The sequence below is a fragment of the Giraffa tippelskirchi genome, chromosome 9 (genome assembly GCF_054371585.1).
Source record: "Giraffa tippelskirchi isolate mGirTip1 chromosome 9, T2T-mGirTip1v1.2.pri, whole genome shotgun sequence".
In the NCBI taxonomy this organism is placed as follows: domain Eukaryota; kingdom Metazoa; phylum Chordata; class Mammalia; order Artiodactyla; family Giraffidae; genus Giraffa; species Giraffa tippelskirchi.
This window is the reverse complement of record NC_137283.1, coordinates 160,082,842-160,110,670: the sequence shown is the minus strand read 5'-3', so window position 1 is coordinate 160,110,670 and position 27,829 is coordinate 160,082,842. Positions and strand designations below refer to the sequence as shown.

The 27,829-nt window shown below is 41.9% G+C and overlaps 1 protein-coding gene and 1 long non-coding RNA gene across 7 annotated transcripts in view; both read left to right on the top strand.

Annotated features, from left to right (window-relative positions):
- Positions 1–27,829, top strand: part of PRKN (parkin RBR E3 ubiquitin protein ligase) — a 1,216,903-nt gene that overhangs the window by 794,762 nt on the left and 394,312 nt on the right. The window lies entirely within an intron of this gene.
- Positions 11,706–18,289, top strand: LOC145519748 (uncharacterized). The gene is made up of 2 exons (XR_014063863.1): positions 11,706–12,236; positions 17,204–18,289. It is a non-coding gene; the product is annotated as an uncharacterized LOC145519748 (long non-coding RNA).

The following is a 27,829-nucleotide window of genomic DNA, read 5'->3' as shown; positions in this document are numbered from 1 at the left end:
TATTTACCTAATATACCACTTTAAAAGGTACTGTCTCAGGAACTAGGTGTTGCATTCAGGCTAGGCATAATTTCTGTAACTACCTTCATATCAATAGGAGTAATTACCTATAAAGTATGCTTAACTGTACTTACATGCTAAGTGTAGCACACTGGGTATAAATCAACAACAGCTAAATTCAAACTTTGTTTTTCAAAGAAACCTCTAGGCTGCAATTTTTCCATTCTTCTTTCTGATCCATAAATAAATAAATAAATAAATAAATAAATCAAGGTAGGCAAACAGCTGTAAAGCTGATAAGGAGATTTGCAACCAGCTCAGACAGAACCTAAATCATGAGAAAGTTTAAAAGTCCCATTATTTATTTTCCACTGTGCCTAAAATCTGGAAAAGCCCTGTTCAGGGAAAAGGAGGCCCACCTTGCCATTTGAACAGGAGGCTGGCACAAGTACCTCCGTTTTTTGTGCTCTACACCCCAACGTATATGGTGTGTTTATGAGAAAGTCAGAGGAACACTGACAATTGCAGCTTTTTAGGGGGATAATAATCATTAACAGGAATAGTCTGTTTACAAGAGAGCCTGAAATGAGACTCAAGTAAATAATAAGCATTTCAGAAAATTACCCAGTTACATATTTATCCACCCCAAAGCATTCTGGTCTCCTGGGAAAATAGCATGCGTTTTAGAAAATTGCTTATAATTGTGAATTGTGTGTTTGCAAAGGAACTCAGTGTGCTGATAGGAAGCACATTTGTCAGAGCTTAGCGATGGCGTCTTTTTTTTTTTTAAGGACTTAAAATAAATATAAGAGAAACATTTGCAGTTGCTTTCCAGATGCCAATAAAATATGTTTCTGAATATTTGACACACTATTCTAGAAAAGACTACAGAGCTATTTTGATTCCTGAGGGATTTAATTCAAAGAACACTTGAAGGCATTTTGTTATTGTTTTAAGAATGCACTTTTCCTATGAGACTCTACATTGTAAGGAGACAGAATTCTAAGTTTCAAATATTAATTATTCATACTACAGAAAGCACCCTAATACCTTTACTCTTCTTATCTCATGTTGCTATTGTTGGTCAGTCGCTCAGTGTGTCCAACCCCATAAACTGCAGTACACCAGGCTTCCCTGTCTTTCACCAATTCCTGAGGCGTGCTCAAACTCACATCCATGGAGTCAGTGATGCCATCCAGCCATCTCGTCCTCTGTCGTCCCCTTCTCCTGCCTTCTATCTTTCCCAGCATCAAGGTCTTTTCCAAAGAGTCCGTTCTTAACATCAGGTGGCCAAAGTATTGGAGTTTCAGCTTCAGCATCAGTCCTTCCAATGAATATTCAGGATTGATTTCCTTTAGGATGGACTGGTTGGATCTCCTTGCAGTCCAAGGGACTCTCAAGAGTCTTCTCCACCACCACAGTTCAAAAGTATCAATTCTTCCATGCTTAGCTTTCTTTATGTTCCAACTGTCACATCCATACATGACCACTGGAAAAACCATAGCCTTGACTAGAAGGACCTTTGTTGGCAAAGTAATGTCTCTGCTTTTTAATATGCTATCTAGATTTGTCATATCTTTTCTTCCAAGGAAAATGTGTCTTTTAATTTCATGACTGCTGTCACCATCTGCAGTGATTTTGAAACCCCCCAAAAATAAAGTCTGTCACTGTTTTCATTGTTTCCCGACTATATGTCATGAAGTGATGGGACCAGATGCCATGATCTTTGTTTTTTGAATGTTGAGTTTTAAGCCAGCTTTTTCACTCTTCTCTTTCACTTTCATCAAGAGGCTCTTTAGTTCCTCTTTGCTTTCTGCCATAAGGATGGTGTCATCTGCACATCTGAGGTTGTTGATATTTCTCCTGGCAATCTTGATTCCAGCTTGTGCTTCATCCAGTCCAGCATTGCTCATGATGTACTCTGCATATAAGTTAAACAAACAGGGTGACAATATACAGCCTTGACATACTCCTTTCCCAATTTGGAACCAGTCTGTTGTTCTATGTCCAATTCTAACTGTTGTTTCTTGACCTGCATACAAGTTTTGCAGGAGGCAGGCAAAGTCTGGTATTCCCATCTCTTTAAGAATTTTCCAGTTTGTTGAGATCCACACAGTCAAAAACTATAGTGTAGTCAATGAAACAGAACTAAATGTTTTTCTGGAACTCTCTTGCTTTTTCTATGATCCAGCAGATGTTGCAATTTGATCTCTGGTTCCTCTGCCTTTTCTAAATCCAACTTGTACATATGGAAGTTCTCGGTTCATGTACTGTTGAATCCTGGCTTGAGAATTTTGAGCATTACTTTGCTAGCGTGAGTTGAGTGCAATTGTGCGGTAGTTTGAACATTCTTTGGCATTGCCTTTCTTTGGAATTGGAATGAAAACTGACCTTTTCCAGTCCTGTGGCCACTGCTGAGTTTTCCAAATTTGCTGGCGTACTGAATGCAGCACTTTTACAGCATCATCTTTTAGGATTTGAATTACCTCAGCTGGAATTCCATCATCTCCACTAGCTTTGTTCCTAGTGATGCTTCCTAAGGCACACTTGACCTCACATTCCAGGATGTCTGGCTCTAGGTGAGTGATCACATCATTGTGGTTATCTGGGTCATTAAGATCTCTTTTGTATAATTCTTCTGTGTATTCTTGCCATCTTAATATCTTAATATCTTCTGCAGGGGATCTTCCTGACCCAGTGGTTGAACTTGGGTCTCCTATGTTGCAGGCAGATCCTTTACCATCTGAGCCACCAGGGAAGACCAGCGAGAATGCTAGTGACATGGAATTCTTTGAAGTCCTCTGGCTGAACTTGCTTTGGAGTTATCCTGTCACATCACAGTGAAGGGCAGTTGAAGAGACAGATTCAGAATCTCTTCCTGTAGGTTCCATGGAGGGTTGTGTCCACTAGCACAGTGTCGACTCACTGACAAAATCTCTCCTGCAGGAACCAAGCTCCTTGTGGTTTCAGGAACAGAAGCCCCTAAAGCTGACATTAGGAGAGAGCAGTGTATTGTTAGGGACAAAGTTTTTCCTGCTGCCCAGGGACAGGCAGGTATGGGAAAGACTCCTTGTCCATCCCCTTTGCCTCTGCCTGTCTGCTTCCTTCCTTTCTTGCTGTAAACCAGGTTCCTCTGCTTCCTGGCCTCCAGAGCAGGAACACGCCATTCTTCTTTTGCTCCCCAACTAAAATTCAGAGAGTCTCATGCCTTGGTCAGCTGACTCATTTTATTCAAAGATGTTCATACTTTCGGAAAACAGGAGCAGTGCCGGACAAACCTGGGTTCTCCTGAATTCCATGACTACTTTCTGTGACGCCCATGATATAACTGTGAAAGACCATGGTCTTTCCTCTATTCCCGCCACTGGAAACAGCAGAGCCTCCAAGGTGCATTTTCAGCAAGTGTACTATTTTCGGGCAGGGACTTTCTTATGTCCTCAGTCTTTGGCCTTAATCATCTAACTGTTTTCTAGTCTCTTCAATTGCCCATCTACTTTAATCTTACTGTTTGTGTAGATTTGTAGAGCAGTCTCAAATCCTTTCAAGGATGTGGCATGAATAAACTGATAAATTAAAAATCCCATTTGAAAATAGTAATAGACTTTCCTGGTGATCCAGTGATTGAGAACAACTGTGGCCTAGAATATAGCAAGTGTGCAACAACAGTATACACAACATACCACCTGTAGAATTTTATTCTTTTTCTCTAAGCATTCATTTCATGGCTCCACAGTAAACAGTGTGAATTGCCTGCATGGTCTGATACATAGCCACTAATCGTATGTGCTCCTATATCAATCAAGTTATATAAAATTAAAATTCAAGTTCTCATGATCATGAAACAACTGAAATATATCTACTAGCTACCATATTAGAGCAGATACAGAACATTTTCACCGTCACAGAAATTTCTGTTGCACAACATGACATCAGATAGTCTGAAATTTCCTCATTAATAGCTTGAAATTTAAGCTTGAAATAGCTTACTTTTAGATGCCCATATGTATATATTGTGATATTATCAGCTGATAGATATTGCTGATTTTAACTTAACATCTGGTAAGTCTCATGACTGCCAGTTGGCACGTGAGCGTTTTGCAACCCTCTGTCAAGGTCTCCTGTTATTTTGTGCTACATGGCATGGATCCACCCATCCATCCAATTTTTCCCAAGCTTGATTTTTCCCAAGCTCAGTGCACAGTGTTGATAATAGAAATGGAAAAGTTTTTTTTTAAGAAAAACAATTTCTCCTCTCCAGGAGCTTCCAATTTGTTTGGAAACAGACATACAAAAATATGGCAATGAATAATCACAATGAAGAGCTGAGGCAAATACCTACTATAGTTCATTGCAACATAATGGTTCATTGCGTTATTTGTTCTTAATAAAAATGACTGTGACATCTTGTGACTAGGACATTAAATCTTAGCAGCTCTCTAGAACATCTAGTTCAGTCATGGAGTTTCTGTTAGTGGGATCTGGCCTCAATTGTAAGGGAGTCTGTCCTCCTGAAATGGTAGCTAAATGCTGAAAGCATGGCACAGGGAGAGGCAGTTCTTTGTTTGTGCCCATAGTGTATGCTGTGAATGGAAACACTTGCTGCCTTAATGAACATTTGACTGCTCACGTCATCAGTAACCATGTGGATATGTGCAGAGACAGGCTGGACGCCTACAAATGTTAGGAAACATCAGCGATATTCGGTGATTTATACTCTTAGAGGACACACGCTTCACCTCACGTACTTTTGCATTGAGTTTTGATTTTGCTGAACTGAAGGTATCAGAACTGAAATTGAGGGTAGAAAAGTAGATCTTTCTCTCTTTAAAGGTGTTGTTTTAATCCATTTAGTATATCTTTTTCATGAAGCTGAAAATGTAAAAATCGGTTTCAGTACACAAAGATATGCATGAGAGGTGTCTAGTGCTCTGGCTGTGGGGTGTTGCTGTAAGACTCATGTGACCGAGTCTGACCTTGTGGCACCATTTTCAAATTCAGCTCAGTCTTACACTGTTACCAATTAAAGTGTGAGTGACACTAACTAATTAAATTGAAGAAAAGGGTATTCATAAGTGGATGATGTAAACAGAAAATAAAGTTAGCACTTGACATTATGACCACAGGATTTTTTTTTTTTCAGGAACGAGCTGTGTGGTTAAAGGGTATGTTTAGAGACAAGAAAGACAAAAAGGCATTTGATTGGCAAACATGATTGATAGTTCAATCCATTATGTTTATGCTGTGATGCTTTGTTCATTGAAAGTGCACAGCATCCTTCAATTTCCTCACAAAGATTCTTTTATGTTGAACTAACATGGCAACTAATTGGTTGCATTTTAGAAAACTGAACCCAGTTTTATGCTTAGATAAATATATTTCTATATTCAGGGAACTCCAAAACACACTTGAAAGGTGAGATATACAGTCTGAAATGTCGTGACCATTGTGTACAACCTATGACAGCAATAAGGTCATATCAACCAAACAATGGAAAAGCAACATATAGGAATTAAATGTATCTGAGTCAGTGAATAGAAAATGATCATTGAAGCATGATATATATTAGTAGCATAGACTATATGCAGACTGAAAAAGAAGTAGGAAATGAATGCTCCTTAAATCTGGTAGGTGATGAAAAATCTGTGTTGCTATTAACCTTTATTAAAATGATTAGTGTCTTAAGTCCTGAAGGTAAAGGAGTCATAGTTATTAGAAGTGAAAATGCAACTCAATGGTTCATTAATCTCTCACTTTTAATGGCTTTTTGGTGCTTTTGGAAGCATTCACTTCCTGTCATGGCCAATCATTGCAACCAAACCCACTGTAATGGATGGTCAGGGAGGTGGTCCCATCGTCCTTTACAGTGAAGGGTGTGCCATAGGGAGTCTAGAGATCACTTACCGATGGAAGCAATGCAGAGGTGCCCTCAGCCCATATTGAAGTGCTTGCTGTCCTCATTGTAGGACAGTACGTGTGTCCATCCTCAAATGTTTACATTTGTCTTTTGGAGGAAATCTGGTGTCTTCTGAAATGAGAGATTTTTTAATGAATGAGATTGTACGTGAAATCAATTTGTTTCATATAGAACTGTGAATTTGATAGCAACCTTGGGGATTATTTCACCCACCTGGACCTAGAAAGGTTAAGACAGGTGACTATAGAATAGTGGGAAAAAGACAGGGTTCATGCTTGGACAGACAGGAGATAGAATTTCAACTCTTCCACCTGTGTGACCTCAGGCAAGTGACTTCATTCCTCTGAGATTTGGCTGCCTGATCTCTAATTGAACGGATTCTTCTCTAAGTGGGGCTGATACAAGATGCCCATATTTTAAGTAAATGATAGATTTCACGTATGTAAACTCCGGTGAAATCATCACCACGACCAGCAGAAGGCACACACACGTTAACCTGTTCCACCCCTCCCTGCCCACCCCCCACTTCTCCACGTAATGACTCATCTGTGTTCACTTCTTGTTTACATTTTCTAGAATTGTGTGTAAATGCTACTACATAGTATATGTCCTTTTTTGTACAATCTCTTTTGTACAGAAAAATTATTTGGGAATTTTATCATTGTGCATGTGTGCTAAGTCACTTCAGTCATGTCTGACTCTGCGACCCCATGGACTGTAGCCCACCAGGCTCCTCTGTCCATGGGATTCTCCAGGCAAGAATACTGGAGTGGGTTGCCATTTCCTTCTGCAGGGGATCTTCCCCACCCAGGGATCGAACCTGTGTCTCTTATGTCGACTGCATTGGCAGGCAGGTTCTTTATCACTAGTGCTACCTGGGTAGTGCTTATCAAAAATGTCTTCCTTTCTCTTGCTGAACTCTGTTCTGTGATTATAACCACAATCTGCTTTTGCGTTCAGCTGTTGTTGATGAACATTTGGGTTGTTTCCAGTTTCTGGCTGTCACAAACAGAGCTCCTGTGAAATTTTAGGCAAGTCTTTGTATGTACATAGATTTCTTTTTTTGTGTGTAAATATCTAGAATTGGAATGACTGGATCATATTTTTAAAGTTTCCTTTTTAAGAAACTGCAAAGCTATTTTTCTGAGTTCACTGTACCGTTTTGCATTCCCACCAGGACTGTATGAGGTTCTGGTTGCTCTGTATCCTTTTCAACATTTGATATGATCAGTATTTTGAATTTTGATGTTCTCATAAGTGGGTAGTGATATCTTATTAGTGGTCTTAAGATGTATTCCGTAATGACTAATGATGTTGAGCATCTTATCATATGTTATTTGCCATTCTTTTATCTTCTCTGATGAAGTATATGTCCAAATCTTTTGGCCATTAAAAAAATTGACTTATTTTTTGTATTATAAACATTTACAAGTTATTTATATATTCTGGATGCAAGTGTGTTACCTGATAAAATTTGCAAATATTGTCTTCCTGTCTGAAGATTATCTCATATCATCTTCTGAACAATATCCTGCAAAAAAACAAAATTTTAATTGTGATGAAGTCCTGTTTATCAATTTATTCTTTTGTAGACTGTGCTTAGTGTATTACCTCTAGAAATCTTCCCTAACAGTCACAAAAGTTTTCTCATTCATTTTCTTCTAGAAGGTGTGTTTTATGTTTTATATTATGGTCTCTGATCTATTTTGAATTATCTTCTGCATATAGTGCAAGGTTTGAACCAAAGTTCGTTTCTTGTTTGATATCCAGTTGTTGAAACACCATTCATGGAAGAGGATATCTTTCCTTCACTGAATTAAAGGAATTAGCATTTTGGTAGAAAATCAGTGGCTCATAAACATAAGGATCTCTTTCTCTACCCTCTGTTCCCTTCCGTCGATCTGTTTGTCTATCTGTATGCCAGTACCATACTGTTTTGACTACTGTCGATTTATAGTAAGCACTGAAATGAAGAGGTGTTTATCCTTCGGTTTTGTCCTTCCTTTGCAAAGTGGTCTCGGCTCCTAGGTTTCCATTGTTGTTTTCTCTTGACTCAAAATCTCAGCAAGGAGGCTGTCACTGGTCTTCGTGTCTTTGGGTCTTTGGCTCCAAGCTAATAACCTCACTTTGCTGCTAAGACATAGATCTCAGTTTTTAAAAAGGCAGTTCTTTTGGTCTTGCATATCCAGAGTTTTAAAGAAAGAACTGGGGAACAGTCAGCAATAAAAAATTAAAAGCTGATAAAAAGTTTTCTTTAATAGAATGTTTAGTTCAACTAATGTGTGTGAACTAAATAAAAGCCATTAACTTTCTTGCCAGTTTGCCTTTAATCAGTCTCGTCCATTTTTAATCATTTGGACTCCTTCATTTATCAGTTTCAACCCCTCAGGTTATTCATTGTCAATTACTGATGAGTCCTCCCTCGAGACTCACGTGTAAATGTCCTCCACGTCTTGTCTGACAACACATGGCCACTATCTGTTGGCAACAGTGGCCAATGGCCAGTTCCACAGGCCTCTGGGGAGAAAGTGTGTTTCAGAGTCATTTGCTTTGTAAGATACTCTCCGTGGACTGGCCACCAGGAAGATAGACAGCCTTTGATACACCTAAATCCTGATTAACGAAATGCTAAATGATGACATTTTGGATAATAGATCCATTATTTTACTTCCAGTAGCTTCATTTTGAATCATTATGAATAGTATTTTTCTAGTAACCATTTTTTCAGTGTGTCTCGTGACAAAAGAAAGAAACTATTTTATCCTTGTGACAATAATAGCAATGACTTAAATATTCCTTGCCATAGGTGAGACACTATTTAAAATGTTTCCTCCTATATATAAAAATGCTACCTGTAACCCACTATCAGTTAGGATTTTAATGTATTTTCACACAAAAGGAATCTGGATTCATGGTCCTTCCATATTCTTATCAAGTCCCCTTTGTGGTCATGGTTATCGGACCCTTGCAATAGGACAGTTGTAGACGACTTGAGTGATGGTAATTATGCTCATATGAGAGGCTGCCAAGAATGAGAGATTTTGTGGGACTTTTTCCCGCCACATCTTTTCTGCCAAGTTTCCCTTCTCACTTACAGGGACCTGCTGATGTCACAGGCTCAGTGTTTTGAGAAGAATGTTACCCATGAGGACAGAGAGCGTAGATGATAAGAATAACATAAACTCCCTCCCTAGTGCAGATTCCCTCGAGGGCACTCTTGTGGGCACAGTGTCCCCAGTCCCTTGATTAGATCCTCCCACACTGTGGGTGTTCAATGTTATCACTGAATAAGCCAATAAAACATTAATTCAGGTAATGTGATCAACAAAATACTTCACATTCGAGACTTTGTTAGCCACACCTCCATATCCCACCCCACCCCCGCAAAAAAAAAAATTTGACAGTGACACGTTGGTAAAATTTTCTCCCCAGAGCAGGGATTCCCACTTAGAAACCTGAGCTGGGGGACAACTTTCAACCGTGTTTGGGGAGGAAGGGTCATAAGCTTCAGAAGATTCTCAGTGAAAGACCTTGGGACAGACCAGAGAGGTTGAACATCACGGTATAGTGTCGAGACAGTTGTTACCTTTCAATTCTGTGACACACCAGAGAGGCTGAACGTCATGGTGTAGTGTCGAGACAGTTGTACCTTAATTTAAGATAAGGCTTTGAGAGTCTAAGCTAATTCAACTAGATGTGAAGAATATGGTGAAATTCTTGAGCACAGTATTTGTCACCTTTGCACGAATGCAACGAGAGCCAAAAGGAAAAGAAAGAAAAGGAACGCGGGCCGGTCCCTGCCTCGGAGAGCAGCTGTGGTCTCACCGTGGGTGGGCAGTGCTGGACTCCGGGTGCCCAGACCTCCAGGGGGCCTCAGGGACCCCCAGCCTCCCTGCTCCCTCGGGGTCCCACTGCCCTACACCCTCCAGCCCCCTCACACACGCACCCACCCACTCACCTTCTTGCTCCCGCCCTGGGCCCTTGCCAGCCACCATCTGTGCCCCCCTTGCCCAGTGGGCATTCCTGTATCCTCTGCCTTCCAGCCTGTGCCCGCCGCCCGCACCAGGTCAGCCCCCAGGACACCCCGTCCTCAGCTTCCCTGTCCACTGCCTGGAGGAGGCACAGCACGTGTCCTTTCAGCCCACCCACCCACTGTTTCTCTTCTGGGTCCCTGTCTCCCTCTTTAGCCCCAGATGCCCCCGAGGCTCACGGCATTCGTCTCCACACCGTCTGTCCCTCCTCGTCCTGTGACGCTGGGTCTGTGGACCATGCCTGTCTAGTCACTGAAGCGTGGCGCCCCCCCCCAAACCCTGCCTTCCCCCCAGGTGAGCCGTCTGGCCCCACCCTTACCCTCACCCCGTGTGTCACCCCTGCTCTGGTGCCTGTGGGGGCAGCTGGGCACAGCTGAGCATCTGCCCCACCCTCCCTAAGTGTGCCTGTCATCCGCTCCCTGCACTTAACTTACTGCCTTTCCTTCTTCTCTGACTTCGGGCTGGCTTTTGGTCCCTCCGTTCCACCGGAACATCCCACTAAACTGGCTTTTGGTCCCTCCGTTCCACCGGAACATCCCACTAAACAAAGAAATCGACGACCGAGCAGTGTGACGAGCGCCCCCTGAGGGCTTCCCGTCGTGATGTCCGTTCTGCCCTGAGCGCAGCCCAGCCTCCCCTCCTGGCTTCCTCTCCTCTGCCTCTCCTCCAACGCCCATTCGCATCACTTACACATTTCTATCCTGAGCTCTCCTCAGACCTGCAGAATTTCACATGAAGCTGATTCGGTGAAAACCCCACACAGATTCTCCAAGCCACCAGAAGCCTCCCAGCCTCAGCCGATCTAAGTATCAGTCTTGATTCTAACGCCCGACCGCTCCCGACACACACACACCTGCCGGACCTGTTCCTCTGACCTCCCCCGTTGTCGCCCGTCCACGCTTACTTGAGACAGCTCAGCACCGTTCTCGGTTCGTCCCTTTCCGACGCCCTGATAGTTCGTCACCACTTCCTGTCGATTCCCCTCCCCAAAGTGTGTCAGATGTGTTCACTTCCCTGCGTCTCTGGGCCGTCACCCTGGCTCAAGCCTTTACCGTCTGTTCCTTCGGCTACCGTGATCATCTCCTAACCGGTCTCCATCTCTCTCTCGAGCATATGACAATCCATGGACCACACACGAGCTGGAATGTTCTTACAGCCCTGTCCCCTAAGTGGTTGCTTGTTTCATTAGGGAAAATAATATAATTTTTCCCTAAGGTGTACGAAGACCTGAAATTTCCCTTCCTCTCTCTCTCTCCCTTTCCTGCCCTTCTGCAGTCATCTTGGCCTCCTTCCTGGTCCTTCCAGTCCCAGGTCTTTGCCCACACTCTTCTCCACCTCCTACCACTCCACCCTTTGCCTTTTTCCTCCTTCAAGTCTCAGCTTTTAAAAGTCTTAAGCCACATACTATTAATATATAAGTCAGGCACCTACTCATGGCTACCTGTTTGCTTTCTTTATACTCCTTGTAATAATTTGCAATTATTTGTTAGTTTGTTTGATGGCATCTCTTTAGAAGCAGAAACAATGTCATCTTGCTCTCAACTGAATTCTCAGTGCTTTTCACTGTGTCTGCAGGCACATAGTAGGAACAGGAACACAATAAATGCCAGTTGCATTATTTAATGCACATACATATCAGATAAAATCTAGACTTTAGTATTTATGCTGCTATAATTCTTAACTTTTTATTATTGCGTAATTTTGTTTATGTTCTCACACACTTTTAAAAGCATAACATATTTTAAAACTTAGATATCAGCATGAAATTTACAGGTGATCATAAATCTGTAATGTAATGCAGACTAAGTGCTAGATAATAAACAGAGCTGTTATTTGAATTTTAAAAATGGGAAGGCTTTAATATTTGATAGGCACTGAGTGTACCAGGTTATTGAGCAAGCTAATAGAATTATGATGGATCTGAAATGTAAGGAGAGCATCATTTCTGTCTTTCCTCTTGGAGGAAACCAAACAGAGAAGAGCTCTAACCTAAAGAGAGGTTTACTTATCTCATACATGTAGGTGTTGATCAAGATTAGGAAAAGTTAATGACTTGAGCAAGAAAATAGACCCCTGTAAATGACATTATTCCAACACTGCATAGTTTACATTGTTTGTAAATTGGTTCTGTTGAACCTTTTTTCCTACATATTTCATCAATATGTATTATTTCTGACATTGATATCTCATTGCCAGTGAAAGCAAAATAACTGATGATGTTAGGGAACTTGTGCTCACGTGAGCTCAGTCGTATCTGACTCTTTGCGACCCCAGGGACTGCAGCTCACCAGGCTCTTCTGTCCATGGAACTTTCCAGGCAAGGATCCTGGAATGGGTTGCCATTTCCTTCTCCAGTAGATCTTCCTGACCCAGGGATCAATCCTGTACCTCTTACATCACCTGCATTAGCAGGCAGATTCTTTAGCCCAGAGGCCCTTGGGAAACCCCATGTTAGGGAGACCCATGGTTACTTTTAAACCACATGTGCCTACCCTGAGAGTGACAGTTCCAGATAAAGGTCATCTAAACTTCTTGCAAGTTTTTACTTTTTTCCAATTGCTATTTATCTGCCTAGTGAAATGCAATCATATCACCTTTTGAGTGACTAACTCTAATGTAATTACATACTTGGTGTACCTGGATCTTAATCTTCTGCATTACGATGGTCACACTAGACTTATTGATTCATCCATTAAATCAATTCAAAGGACAATTTTCAATACTGACTTTTAAAATATTAACTCACTTGTGGATTGGCAGGGAAGGAAAAAAAAAAAAGGTTCCAATACCTCATTTATAGCTATTTGAAATCACCAGCCCTTCCAACTTATTAGTTTCAACAATTATTCAGAAATAGAAGTCAATTAGAAGTCCCAATAGATAGCATGAAAAGAAATTTCCCTGGGGAATAAACGTGTTACTTGGTCGGGTTGCTAAGTCAATTAAATTACAGCCTATATTTTGCTAAGATATAAAAACTACCAACATGTCTATGTAATAAGAAAAAAGGGGGATGGGGCTTCCAGGCTTTATAAGTCAGAAGATAAAACAAGTTTGTCCTATCTTTAAAAAAGTAAATATGTATAAAATATATACTTGTGCTATTTTGATTAATGTCCTCTTAATTTAAAACATGCCAGTCAAATTATATTGCTTCAACTAAGATATCCCTCCTTATAGTTATAGAAAGGAATTAGCTACCATGCAAACAGAGACTATAAATTCAGCATTTATATAAAAATGTAGAAACAGTGAGCTTTTAAAAAGATAAAATTAGTTGTTTCTCTCTTACTTTGTTTTCCAAAGTGTTCTAACTTTTAGTTCCTGTAGGTGAGAGATGCAGGAAAACGGCAGGGAGTGAAGGGAAGGTGAAGAGGGGAGGAGATGAGGATTTATAGACCCCATCACTTGAGTTGTTCATAGTGGGAGGCTCCCCAGAGACAGGATCTGAAGGACGTCAGCCCAGAGACCAATGGGTTACAGGAAAAACTCAACCCTTCTTTCCACAAACGTCCTACTCATCCTCTGCACCAGCTCCTCAGAAGGATCTAGAATATTCCAGAGCACTACAAGAAAGGGAGTTTCTTTTTTTTTCTTGTTCCCTTGGGATGATAAGAGGTACAGATGAAGGAGGGAAGCATAACCACAGGTCCTGGATAAAACTTACATTGCTGGAGTCCAAGACGTGGTAAGCATTTTAATGCATTAGGATACACCAGGAATCACCTCTTCTTAGAAATCCATCCTGCAAGTAATTACTTTCCTTCCTCCCGGAAAGAGGTAAAATGAGGTATAATTTAACATGCACAAATGATGTCTTATTACGAATTTACATGTAAGTAGGACACTGCATGTACACGGGTATGCCCATGTTATATATATGCCTGGCTCCTTGCTTGTCTCCGTGTGGTTAACAGACTGGCACAGTGCCTGGCCTCCCAGGTTTCACAGGGGTCAGAGATGAGCTGTGCCCCTCGAGCCTGGAGGTGCGGTTACCACCAGTAGGTAGGCCCTGCTGGGTTAATAGGATGTGATCATAGTTCTGGGCCCACCAGCTCCTGCTCCGCTGTGAGGAGTTGCCCTCTCCCCTCAGTCCTGCCAAATCTCTCTGCACAAATCTTCTCAGTCCTGCCAAATCTCTGCACAGCGGACGTGTTTCCTGGCTACCTGGCACGGTCTGCTTCTTGGTTTCACGCTTTCTGTCTGTCTTGTCTCGCGTGGTAGCAGTTCCGTGGGGCAGGAAGGCCACAGAGTGCTTTCACTGCCAGCTTGTGTCTGAAAGTCCTTCAGCAGAACAGCTGTGCCCTTCTCTGCTTGCTGGCTAGAGAGGAGGCTTTCGGCTACAGAAGCCAAAGCAGAGGCTTCCCAGGGGGTAAAGAGGCTTCCCAGGGGTAAAGAATCTGCCTACCAGTGTAGGATAGCTGGGTCAGAAAGATCCCCTGGAGGAAATGGCAACCCACTCCAGTATTCTTGCCTGGAGAATCCTGCGGACAGAGGAGCCTGGCGGGCTACAGTCCATGGGGTCACAAAGAGTTGGACACTTCTGAAGCAACTGAGCAGGCACGCAAGCAGCTGAAGCAGAAGGGGCTTATCTCAGAAGGGAGGGCCTCCAACCAGCAGCCGCATCCAGCGCTCTGCACCCTTGGCCGCCTCCTTTCACCTTTGCCTTGAAGGAACGGCAGAAGAGAACAGGCTCTTAATTAACGCCGCCTTCAAATGCTCCAACAAGTGCCCAGCTGGCCTGAGACACAGGCCACCGCCATATGCCTTCCTGGTGGCCTGGCGCTGCTCCTGAGCACTGGCCGGGACAGCGCACCCAGCCCTTGAGAAAGGCAAGCTGCTTTCCTGAGCACCGGTCAGAGCCTGGATAAACATGTTATGCCAGTCTTTTCTTTAGATTACTTTTATGTTCTGTATTTTGGGAGCATAGGAGAGTTTATAGTCGGAGTTTCATTTTTATGTACACAAATGTAATACACAGACCAGGAAATGCAAGAGGTGATTCAGGGTTGGCAAAAAGTAAAGAAGAGAAAGCCCTATCTCCGTCACTCAACTCATACATGTTTTTTAAATTTATTTTTTATTGAAGCATAGCTGATTTACAATGTTGGTTTCTGCTGTCCAGCAAAGTGACTCAGTTATGCATATATATATATATTATTTTTTACATTCTTTTCTATTATGGTTTAATGACAGAATACAGAGTCTAGTTCCCTGTGCTGTACAGTAGGACTTTGTTGTTTATCCATCCTGTATATAATAGTTTACATCTGCTAATTCCAAACTCCCACTCCGTTCCTGATATATTTTTATATTGACCAACGTTTTGGAATAAATAGATGGTGCCTATCACTGAAACACATACAGTTTCTCTCTCCATGCACGCATGGGTTGTAGGTGCTTCCTCAAAACTTAGGAAATCGTGTATCATGATGTTCCAGTTCTGCTGTAAAAGAAGACTGGCCCACAGGTGTGTCAGCCCTGGTTTGAGAGAAGCTGTGTGCTTTTGTGTACATTTCCTTTCTAAAGCTGCATTCTTCCTAGCGACGTCGTGATCTCAAAGCTGGGTAATACCCCGGAATAAAATGCCTCCTGAAGACGAGAATAATAAATCCCCAAGAGAAATCCACATAACCCTCCTCACCCAGGTTATATGCTTTCCATATATTAGCTAAGGATTAGTCTTCAGCCCTTCCACAAAAGCCTGGGGAACTCATATGAAGTCACGTTTTTGTTAACTACATGCACACAAGAGCCATTGGAGAATTCCACCAAATCCCATTAAATTCCGGTTCTCTGCTCAGTAAACAGCCATGAAACACACGGTACTTAGAGCAAACCCTCTGTTCCCTGTGGACGCCTTAGACTACAACCGTCTAATCACCATGTTTTGCGGTAACCTAGTGGGACTTGCACAGGTAATTAGAACTCCAGAGCTTTTCCACAGTAATCCAGTAAGGACCTCTTAACTGGAAAGGATTATGTGCTGCTAATATTGTGCCCACGTGTTTTCTGCAGTTAATTGTCTCCATTAATTTTTGGCAGCACTACAGAATCGCAGCAGCTTCATACACTGTGACACTTCATGCATCAACTTGAAGCAAATACATTCCCTCCACCCCCGTCACGTTCTCTCTCCTCTCTCTCTGCAATTTTTTTTTCCCCAGCAATCAATACCCTGATGAGAAAAAAGAATCTCATATCACTTCAATTACATTTTCCTTATGTGAAATCAGGATGATTTCTGTTCCGCTCCTCTCTAGGCGAGCAGGTAGACGTCTAAAGTGGTTGTAGCTTTCACTGTCTCTTATGGAAATCTCAAAAGAGGGGACTGGGAATTGACAACAGTTTCTTCTTTTTCTTGCCTGTTCCAAGCAGTGTTTGCTTAGAGGACATGGACCTTATTTTTTATATTTGAATCTTCAGAGTCCAGAACATAGTACATGTTCAATAAATGGACTCAAAAGGCACTTATTCTGCCGGCACTTTATCTAGAAAGCCCTCAGTCGGTGTTTTATGAGTGCTTCCAAATCAACTGAAAATTTCTTCTACAATATGACAAGTGAACTATTGAGCATAAAGTTTGAGGACTAGGGTTATGAGTATATTTATGGGTAAGATCTTTGCTACGGCAGTCACCTATATCAGCTTTAATATTATATGCACATGCAAATACACACACAGGTATGAATTCCTTTTACCCCCCCCCCCCCGCAGTTACCACTCACTAGCTCACTGAGTTGATTTCCCTTCATCCCCAGTCTTCCTGCCTTTCTCCTTGTCTTTCTCCGTATGTGTGTCTGAGCTTTAGGCTGGGGGAGGAGCTGGGCCTAGACCCAGCCAATTACCACCTAGTTATAAGGTAGGGACTTGCTTCTTGTGCAAGCAAGCGTCTCTTTCTGCCCCCGTGACTAGGTCTCATGGGAGTGCTCAGTGGTGTATTCTCAGTTCTGCTCTTGGAGAACCCCTCCCAAAGCTTTCTGTGATAGCACACACGAAAGACAGTATGACATAGTGAGAACCTGCTGGATTTTACTGGCAAAGAGACTCATTTTTGAATCTTGGCACCACTTTAGAAAATTACTTGGCTTCTTAGTCCACTATTTCATCCTATTTCGTCAGTAAAATCAGGATAGTAATACCTAGTTCACAGAGAGAATTGCGACAAAGAAGGAGATGTGCCTGGATCTTTGTTGTCGTGGGTCAGTCGCTCGGTCCTGTGTGACTCTTTGCGACCCCATGGACTGCAGCACGCCAGGCTCCTCTGTCCTCCACCATCTCCCAGAGTTTGCACAAACTCTTGTCCTTTGAGTCTTTGATGCCATCCAACCATCTCATCCTCTGCCGTCCCCTTCTCCTCCTGTCGAATTAAACAAATCCCCCTGTGCTCCACAGCAAGAGCTCTATCCCCACGATGGAGCGTTCACCCGTCATGGTGGCTCTGACGGCTTGGTGCTGATATGAAACAAGCAGCCCTCCCAGGGGGGGTCTTGCTGTCTCTGAGGTGAAGAGCCCAGGACGGTAGCTCTGGAAAGACAGGAGCCCCTGGTGGTGATGTGCTGGCCACGCGGACTCTGCCTTCATGCTTTCATCCCTGGTGGCTTGTCCTCCTGAGACTCCACCTTCAGCCTTTGGGGCACCTCCCTTCAGTCTGCTTACTGTGTCTCTGAGATTTTTCATTGCAAACGTCTTGTTACCTTTAGAGATTGTTTCTGTTCCCAGACTTCACTTGTAAGGGTTTTTAATCAGGTCCTCAGAGAAACAATTAGATGTCATGACCACTGGATAAATCCTTTGAATTACCCTTACATGCATACAGGCCATTGGAAAAATTGTCTAATGATTTGACAGATGCTTTTAAGCTTCTTGGAGTAGATGGACAGTCTTCTGAGTGATCTCAAGGATAATGTCAGAAGTCAGGAATCAAGCGTGGACCCTGGGGAACTGGCTAAATTAATAATGAAAGTACATGGCTGTGGACCCATGAGCAAATGTACTTGGGTAAATTCTGGACTTACAGGGTAGTCATCAACTATGTATAAATTTATCCAATTATTCTTAAGCTAGGCTTATTTGTATTTTAGAGCCCCTGAACTCAGTTGAGATAGTGAGGTAATTTGTTTTTGCAAATGTAAGCTCTACCTTTTGCCCAGAGATCAGAATGCAGTCTGCCTTGTCTGTTTCTTGATCATACAGAACTATCAGCTGTTTTATTGATAGGTTTTCCTCTTCAGTTTCATCAAAAGTTATTGCACTGACTGACAGATTCTTCTTTAATGATCAGGAGGTCAAAGATCTTGAGGTGATCCTCTACGTTTAGTCCTCTGAGAAGCTCAGGCCCTCTGACTGTTCCCCACGTCATCTCACAATGAAGTTGCCTGCTTGAGTATCAGTCATTTGTTAGAGTCATAAAGCCTGACCTTGATTCAGCTACCACATCCAGTTTCTAAAGTGTTCATTGATATTATGGACAGCCTGTTGAGAATCCCCACTGGAGAACCTGGGGCTGATCCAGGCCCCCTGCAGGAACAGCAGCTGGCTGGGTGGTCCTCTGTGTGGACCCAGTGATCAGAGACCTTCCAAGGTAAACCACCGGAGAAGCCACCAGGAAACCTGCAGTTCAAAGGGAGACTGAGGCTGGGCAGTTACTGGTGATGAGCTTTGTGTACAAGGGAAGGAGAAGGGCCTCACCTGAAAGCACAGGGCTGGCACAGAGCAGAACCACCAGCAGCACAAGCGCCCCCATGCAAGGAGCAGAGAACATGGGAATAGCCCCAGTTCTGGGCCCCACAAGATAATCCTGGGCATCCAGCTGCCACCCTTCATATTTCAAAGGGGCTTAAAGGAAAGTGTGAGTCTTCCCTGGTGGCTCAGACAGTCAAGAATCTACCTGAAATGCAGGAGACCCATGTTTGATCCCTGGGGTTGGGAAGATCCCCTGGAAAAGGGAATGGCAACCCACTCTAGTACTCTTGCCTGGAGAATTCCATGAACAGAGGAGCCTGGTGGGCTACAGTCCATGGGGTCGCAAAGAGTTGGACACGACTGAGCGACTAACACTTTCACACCTTCACTTTCTAAAGGAAAGTATACAATTTCCTTTGAGAAGCCTGCACAGTTTAACTGAAATGTCAAGTTGCTTTGGGCAGAAATTGCATCAACTCAGTCTGATAATAGCAGTTAACTCAGGCTGACCTGAATCCTCATTAACAATAACATGTGTCTTTGACTTAGAAAATGAGAGGAAGAAAGGAAAAAAGAAGAGGGAAAAAGAGCCAGAGAAAATTACTTATTGTTTCTTTGGCAGACAAACATCTTTCTAACACAGTAGTTTGAAAAATGGTGAAAGGGAATGTTGATTTTGAAAGGACTTGAAAGAACTGATGTAGACTTTCTCCCAGGCTAGTTCAATTACAGAACAGCTATTGCTTGTATGCAGAACAGCTATTGTGTGCCTGCATGCTAAGTCATTTCAGTTGTGTCTTTGCGACCCCCACGGACTGTAGCCCACCAGGCTCCTCTCTCCATAAGATTCTCCAGGCAAGAATACTGGAGTGGGTTGCCATTTCCTTCTCCATAGGAATGTTCCCAACCCAGAGATCAAATCCCTGCCTCTTACGTCTCCTGCATTGGTAGGTAGGTTCTTCACCACTAGCACCACCCGGGGAAGCCATAGAACAGCTATTCTGCCTCTTTAATTTTTGTGATTCAAATAAAAGCTGTAAATTTTACAAATAAAAGAAACTTAAGATAATAAGGTACCCTATTTATTTACAACTGAAGAAATCCAGACACAGTGAGGTCAGATGAGTTCATTCACACAAAGGTCCTGGGCCATCAAGGTCACCTGATTTCCAGCAGGCACTTTAACTCAACCCAGACCTTCTCAGCTGACAATTATACACTAGTTTCCTATAGTTTTCCTTACATGTTTCTTCTTCGTTAGAACTTAGTCAACTTCCATGTTTAATAGGCAACTTACTAGATTCTCTCTTCTAGATACTTGACGAGGTTGACCATAGACATTTGCAACCTGTGATATATTTATGTGGATGAGCACCCAGATCTATACTTTGGATCCAGATGGGTGGCTGCAGACACGGCCAGCCAGCCCACCAACCGGGACAGCTCGTCTACAAGACGAAGTTGGGTGTGGCGCTCCAGAAACAGGAAACACACATCTAACAGAAGCCATGCGTCCAAGGCAGTGTCAGGTACAGCCTCTGTGACTGGCAGCCTCACACCCAGCTCTTCATCATCCCTGCTTGGTGCTGGGCCTGCGTTTCCACTGAGCCTCAGTATGCGTGACAGCTGGTGGCCCCATACCGTGTGGTCCTCGTGCATTCATTTTTCAGGGACACTTTCCCCTTTTCCGTGTTAGATTAGAGACAGTAATGCCGTGTCCTTCTCTTTCCTTCCATGTTAGAACTGTGTCAGGGAATTTTCAGGTTTACAAAAGCCAAGTAAATCTCTCACCAGTAAGATAAAAGTCATAAAATGTGAATTAAGAATATGGAGCGTGGAAAGGCAGTTTGCAAAGATGAAGCAAGCATGGCTGGTTCTTCTTAGCAGCGAGAATTATAATCATCTATTTGCTTGAGTACACCTCAAAATGATGAAGGTTCTTTTTCCCAAAATTAAATTCCTGAGAAAGACACACCTGCTTGGTAATGGGTTATTCCATCTTTTTTGGGTGAAGCTTTAGTGTTACTTTTCAAAGAAAGATTTAAAGCTTTCTTTCCTATTCTTTATATAAGAAAAGCTAAAGGGGGGAATCAGCTGCATTTTAAGAAAAATCTGCTTTCTAATCTCACTTTTGAACTCACTTTTGAACAGGAGTCAAATCTTGGCATCTGCTATTTCTGATGTTGAAGTCTTATCAAAGAAGGCAGGCCAGATTTAGATAGGAGGACTTCTTCAATGTATTTTTTTTCCAAAAAGATATATCAGATGTAATAAGCAGTGTTCTTAGATGATATAGAGCAGTGGTCCCCAACTCCTGGGCGATGGACCAGGACCAGGCGATGGCCTGTTAGGAACTGGGCTGCGCAGCTGGAGGTGAGTGGTGAGCGAAGCTTCATCTGTATCTACGGCCGCTCTCCATCACTCTCATTACCACATTATCATGATGCAACGATTCCCGATAGAAATAAAGCGCACAAGAGATGTAATGTGCTTGAATCATCCCGAAACCACTTCCAACCCCTGCAGTCTGTGGAAAAACTGTCTTCCACGAGACCAGTCCCTGGTGCCCAAAAGGCTGGGGACCCCTGATGCAGAGTGTTCTGACTCTTGAGTCCCTTTCTTCTAGAATGACCTTATGTATAACTAGCTGGAAGTCACACCCTGCCCTGAACAGTTGTCCTTTTTTTTTTTGGAGTGGAGAGGGGAGGGTGCAATCTCTCCTACAGCTCTCTGGTTTTCTGCCACGTTTATGGAATACTCTAATATTGTAATAGTTGAGTTTGGGTTCTGGACTGTCTTGGTTTACAGTCCAAGGCTGTGTAATCTTGCTAGGCTTCACTTTCCACCCTTTGAAATGGCAATAATAACAGCTTACCTCACAGAGTCAGTATAAGGTTCCACTGAGTTAATGTATTTAAAGCATATATATGATTTTCTGGTGTAATGTAAGAGCTCAAAAACATGATCAAATATTCTTATCATTCCTTTTGTACTCTTCTCTATCCATATTTTAACTCAATTAAAGCTTCTTGAAGTCTTGGATATTCCTAAGAAGTGAAGTGAGGTCACTCAGTCGTGTCCAACTCTTTGCGACCCCAGCGACTGTAGCCTACCAGGCTTCTCCATCCATGGGATTTTCCAGGCAAGAGTACCAGAGTGGGTTGCTCTTTCCTTCTCCATATATACTCCTAAATAGCTTTCAAATCTTTTTCTCTCCTTTCATCCTCAGCCTATGCTTTTTATTTATTCAGATATTGCCCCTGATCAGGACCCCAGCCTTCCCAAGGGCACTCCCTGCCCTAGTCACTCTGTCCTAGTCCCCTCTTAAGGTCCCTTGTTCTGGTCAAGTAATCCCCTAGTGAAAGTCACTCTGTGGCTTTGCCTGGCCTTCACGGCAAAGTCCTTATTTCTTTGCCGGGCACACCTCACAGCCTCTCTCCTGCCCAGTGAGCTTGAACTTGGGCCTCTCACTCCACACCATGCCTCTCTCACCTCCCTTCTCTGTCTTCTGTCTGCGGATGCCCTGAGTCTCCCTTCACCAGTCTCCTTCCCCCTTGAGTGGTCCACTGAGCTATGCCCAGACAGCTGTTTAACACTGACTCACACACACACCTGAGATCCTCCTCATAACCAAGCTTTATGAAAGGGATGTTGAGGACACAGGCAATAGGAAGCCTCAGATAAACAGAGAAGCCACATCCTGTAGACCCTGGGTTCTATTAGCTACAAGTAAGAAAGACCCTGATGCTGGGAAAGATGGAGGGGAAAAGGAGAAGGAGGTGATAGAGGACGAGATGGTTGGGTGGCATCACTGACTCAGCGGATATGAGTTTGAGCAAACTCTGGGAGATAGTGAGGGCAGGGAAGCCTGGCGTGTTGCAGTTCATGGGGTTGCAAAGAGATGGACACGACTGAGCGACTTTGAACAACAACAGTCTTTACCCAGGGATATCTTGCTAAGGATATTGCAGAAAAAAGACCTCTTCCACCTAGCAACTCCATTTGACAAGGAAATTAGACCACATACCGGCCCGTGGGAAGACTTGGTAAAGGGAGTGAGTCAAAGCAGCCTGCTTTAACCCCTTCCTCTCAGAAGCACACTGTCACAGAATTCATCACATCACAGGTCAACCAGTTAGCCGCCAGCACCTAAAGCCCCATCTTAGGTGCTTTACATCTGTTCTCTCTCCTAATCTCTGCTGGACTTCCTAGCTGGCTCAGTGCTAAAGAATTCGCCTGTAATAAAAGAGACACAGGCAGGAGACTCAGGTTCCATCCCTGGGGCAGGAAGATCCCCTGGAGAAGGAAATGGCAACCCACTCCAGTATCCTTGCTGGGAAAATCCCATGGACAGAGGAGCGTGGCAGACTACAGTCCATGAGGATGGCAAAAGAACTGGATATGACTTAGCGACTAAACAACAATAGCAATCTCGTTGCTGCTCAGAAAGGTATATGTTATAGTCTGCATTCTACAGATAAACAAAGGTGCAAAAACAGGTATTTGCCAAGATCATAAACTACAAATAGGAGTGGCCAGATATCAGCAGAAGTCTGTATGATTCAATAGCCCTCTCCCTTTGGTAATCGTTCATTTGAGTATCAGTGTTGGCATCAGACTGAGTTCTCTGACCAGTAGGATTCTGTCTTACTCTGCGTGTTCGGCACACATTAGACCTCAGTAAATAGTGAATGAATGAGTCAATGAGTGAATGAATCGAGTGAGTGAAAAATGGTGAACAGATGCATTGTTTTATTCCCATCACCCCAGGGAAAGATGTGTTAGCTTACATTTCCAAAGCAGACGGTCAAGAAATATTTATTGAGCCAGAATTTTTTTTTTTTTTTGCAAAAGGAAAAATTTTAAAAAGAGGAAGTACAGGATAGATTTTTATTATCTCACTTTTCAGAATATTTTTTAATTCCCTTTAATTTTTAATTCATTTTTTAAATATTTGTGAGAATTATAATTATCTTTTAATTCTTTTTTTAAAAAAATTTTAAATTTATTTTTAATTGGAGGAGAATAGCTTTCCAATGTGGTGTTGGTTTCTGCCATACACCAAGGTGAATCAGCCATAAGTGTACATATGTCCCCTCCCTCTTGAGTTCCCCCCCACCCCCTACCCCATCCCACCCCTCTAGGTTGGCACAGAGCACAGAGCACCAGGTTGAGCTCCCAGGGCCCATAGAGCAGCTTCCCGCTAGCTGTCTGTTTTACACGTGATGGTGCATATATGTCAACGCTATTCTCTCAGTTCGTCCCACGCTCTCCTTCCAAGGCTGTGTCCCAAGTCTCTTCTCTATGTTTGCGTCTCTGTTCCCGCCCTGCAAATAGGTTCATTGTACCATTTTTTCTAGGTAGATATATATGCATTATAGTTATTTTTAAGGGGAAAGCGAGCCAAACCACACACGATAACAAGAAAGCCAATGCTAGCATTGAGTGGTGAGTCTCTGGGTGATTCGTGAATGCTTTTTTTTAATCTGCGTTTCCCAAAATTACATTGCATTGTACAAGAAAATATTTTTTTTTCTAATAAAAGTCTGTTTGCCAGCTTAGGATTACTTAAAATGACTGCTCTAAGAGGAAAATAATATTGGTGATAACAATGTTCAGACATCACCGTGTTCTATGCATCATTGGGACAGAGGCAAATAGGGAAGACTTTTGTGACAGTTTAGTGAAACTATGAAATGTGTTTATGTCCATCGATAATTTAAGTAGTGTGATTATTTTAGTCATTCAAGTCCCTCTCATTGTTTTATCATTTCCTTGGAAGGTGTATTCAGTTCTCTGTGATTTATGAAATGTCAGGTGAAAGAACCAACTGTTTGAAAACTTCAACATTAAAATCTCTATGCCAAGAACTTTTCCCTAAATTTGCCTGAATTCCTGGAGAAATTAGTCATTTGTAAGTCTTGCTGCCTAACAAATTACCATAAATTTAGTGGCTTACATCATGCATTTTTTTCCAGAAGCTAGAGTTGATATTTATTTAATTCTGTCCATCTACTGTGTGAATTTTATTATTGTGGTAGATAACACCTAAGATGAGACCTACTCTCAACAAACTGTTGCCTGTGTAATACAGTACTGGCATATGTCAACACAGTGTTGTACAGCAGAGTTCTAGAACTTTTCCACCTTGCCTGATGAAAACTCTGTACCCTTTGAACAGTAAGATCCCATGTCACCCTTCCCAAGCCCATCAATCACCATTCTACTCTCTTTCTCTCTTTCCATGACTTCCCTAGTTATTTCATATTAGTACTCATACAGTATTTGTCTTTTTGAGACTGGCTTATGCCACTCAGCATCATGTCCTCAAGGTTAAGCCATGTTGTGTAGCATGTCAGGGGATTTCCTTTTTATGGCCGAGTTGTATTCCCTTGTATGTATGCACCATGAATATTTAGGTTGTTTCCACTGTTGGCTATTGTGATAACCCAGAAGAAATGAAATCAGTTCAACTGTATTGCCAGGGATGGAACATTTTCTGTCTTTGGGATAACGCTTTGTTTCAATTAAGCAAACAATTACCTTTAGAAGTAAATTCTGGGCAATTATATCAAGTTGTATGAACAAACATCAGGCTGGAAGCTGAGGGATTTTTTAACTTCTGGGAGGTTTAGTAGTTATTCCCAAAGTTTACTACCTGTAATATTCTGGTTTATTATCCCCCCAGAATGTATATGCAGTTGCCTTTCATTTCTGAAAATTTATTCTGTGTTGAATGTTACTTGAGTAACATGAGTTACTTGAGTGTTACTGTGCAACAGGCCTGGTACAGCAGAACTATAAAATTAGAATTCATAAGCTACTATTTTATTTTAACAGTAAAAAAATAAAATTTTAAACTTGCTAAGGAATTTATGAGATTATTTTACTCATCTTTTTACTTTTGTTTTTGAATTTTTCCATGTAAGGAGAGTCTTAAGACTTTCCCACTAGTTTTAAGACATAAATCAAATTAAATTTGGACATATTTTCTTATATAGCTAGTAGAGGTAAAGAGTAGCTTTGACATCTTTTCTGTTTAATATCTTTAATAATGAGTCATATATTCAGTGACTTATATTCATTGTCTTATTATCAAGTTGATAAAAGTCCATTTGTTTGATCCTTAAGCATCATTTTTGCAAGTAGAAGGGTAGCATAAACTGGGAAGTTGCTGTGGCCTGATCATTGGGCCGTTGCTTCATAGTGGGGGACATAAGGATGACATCAGAGATTACTATTTGTTCTCCAGAAAATCCACATGAGGCTGATTAGATTTGTACACCACCCGCAGGTGAGGGTAGGACCACACATTGATTTTATAGGAGACCATGCTTGAGGAGGTCCAGATGACACAGACCACCCTGGACACATAACTGAGACTCAGATAACCCCATGATACTCATGTATCTTTAAATGTAATAGATGCACCTAATGAAATGTATGCCTTTCCCTAGATCATCATAGTCACATAAGATACGAATATATATTTGACATGTATCTATTCACAGTACACTCTACGCTCAATTTCTCTTCCATGCTAATTTTAGCTGCTTGCTTATTCATATTCAGTACTTTTGTTTAATTGGTCCACCTGTCCAATTGCGCTTCTTTGTCTTCAACAATCTCTGTTTATCTTTGGAAGAGTCTAATTTCTGATGAAAAGTCCATTCTGTTCATCCTATAATTTGTCATTTGCATTTCTTTAGTTCACAGTTCTTTATATGGATCAGCCACATCTGTATTTCCTAAAGCCTTTAAATCTTTCATTAGATAAAACTAACACTCAAAATGCACACAATGTACAGAGCACAAGGAACTATATGCTCAAAATGAATGCATTGATTTTAAAATATGTATGCCTTATGCTTGAATTCAATGTAAGTAAATTCGCTTAATGTTACATGTATAAAATCTTAGCTTAATTTCAGGGAAAGAGTACATGTTTAGAAATGCCTGCAGTTATTATAAATAGTCACAGAGATTTCCAAGCAGCAAAACAGATACCAACTATGTGGTGGGTCTTGCCAATAGTTCGCATCCTTGTTTTCCTATCTTAACCAACAAATGGGTTTTGTCCAACCCCAAGCTCTGGGTGTGTGCATTGTCTGTGTATTGTTCTTGTCACCCTGGGCACACCTCCGATTGTTAACTTCCCTAACAAGCAAACATACCAGATGCAACCGCCTTAGAGTGGCATTTTTATGACTTTTACCTGGTGCATATTCTACTGTACTTTTTTAACTTGCAAATTTTAGTACCTTATTGTTAACTATAAGCTCGTTTTGGCATTTATCACAAGTGAGTTGGACATATCAGAGATTCAGGTTAAGGAAGCACTCCACTGAGTTTTTAAATTGAATTAAATGAAATAAGGAATGAAAAATGATCTCAAGATGTAAGGTGGTCTACCGATATAAAATTTCAGCATAGGCCTTAAATTGGTTATTTTTCTACCTGAAGACATTTATCCAGAATAGCCAAACATCATAATGGTTTTGCTTAAAAATACAACTTATCAAGCTATCACTTTACCCAAATAAATTTGGGATAAGCTTACCCAAAGCTATTACTTTGCCCAGAATAAATCTGTCACGTCTTTAATTATTAAGAGAGAAGAATTATATCCATAAAATTTCATTAAAAGTCAGTATTTTTCTTTAATTGTTTTAATCCTTCTTCTTGTTAGTTGCTTAGTCATATCCAACTCTGTGCAACCCCATGGACTGTAACCTGCCAGGCACCTCTGTCCATGGGATTTCCTGGGCAAGAGTACCGGAGTGGATTGTCATTTCCCTCTCCAGGTGATCTTCCCAACCCAGGGATCTAACCCACGTCTCTTGCATCTCCTGCATTGGCAGGTGGATTCTTTACTACTAACCATGATGGTTGCATGTAAAGCTCTGTTTCCATTTGGCATTGCCTTGTAGTGCTATCAAAGTTGCTGAGTCCAAGCATACAGAAAAGTACAGAAGTCTCCGTGAACAATCATCACACCTTCTTAATTAAAGATCAGTGATACAATTTCTCAGATCCTTGATCTATCGAGTTGAATTTGAGAATTACAATAGCAAGGTAAATTGTATTTCATGGGAAGAGTTGGACAGAGGAAAAGTAATTGTCCTGTGTTAATTAACTCCTGTTTGTCTCTGTCCTCACAATTTTTGAGTATTAGAATTATTTCAGAGGCTTTAGGTAT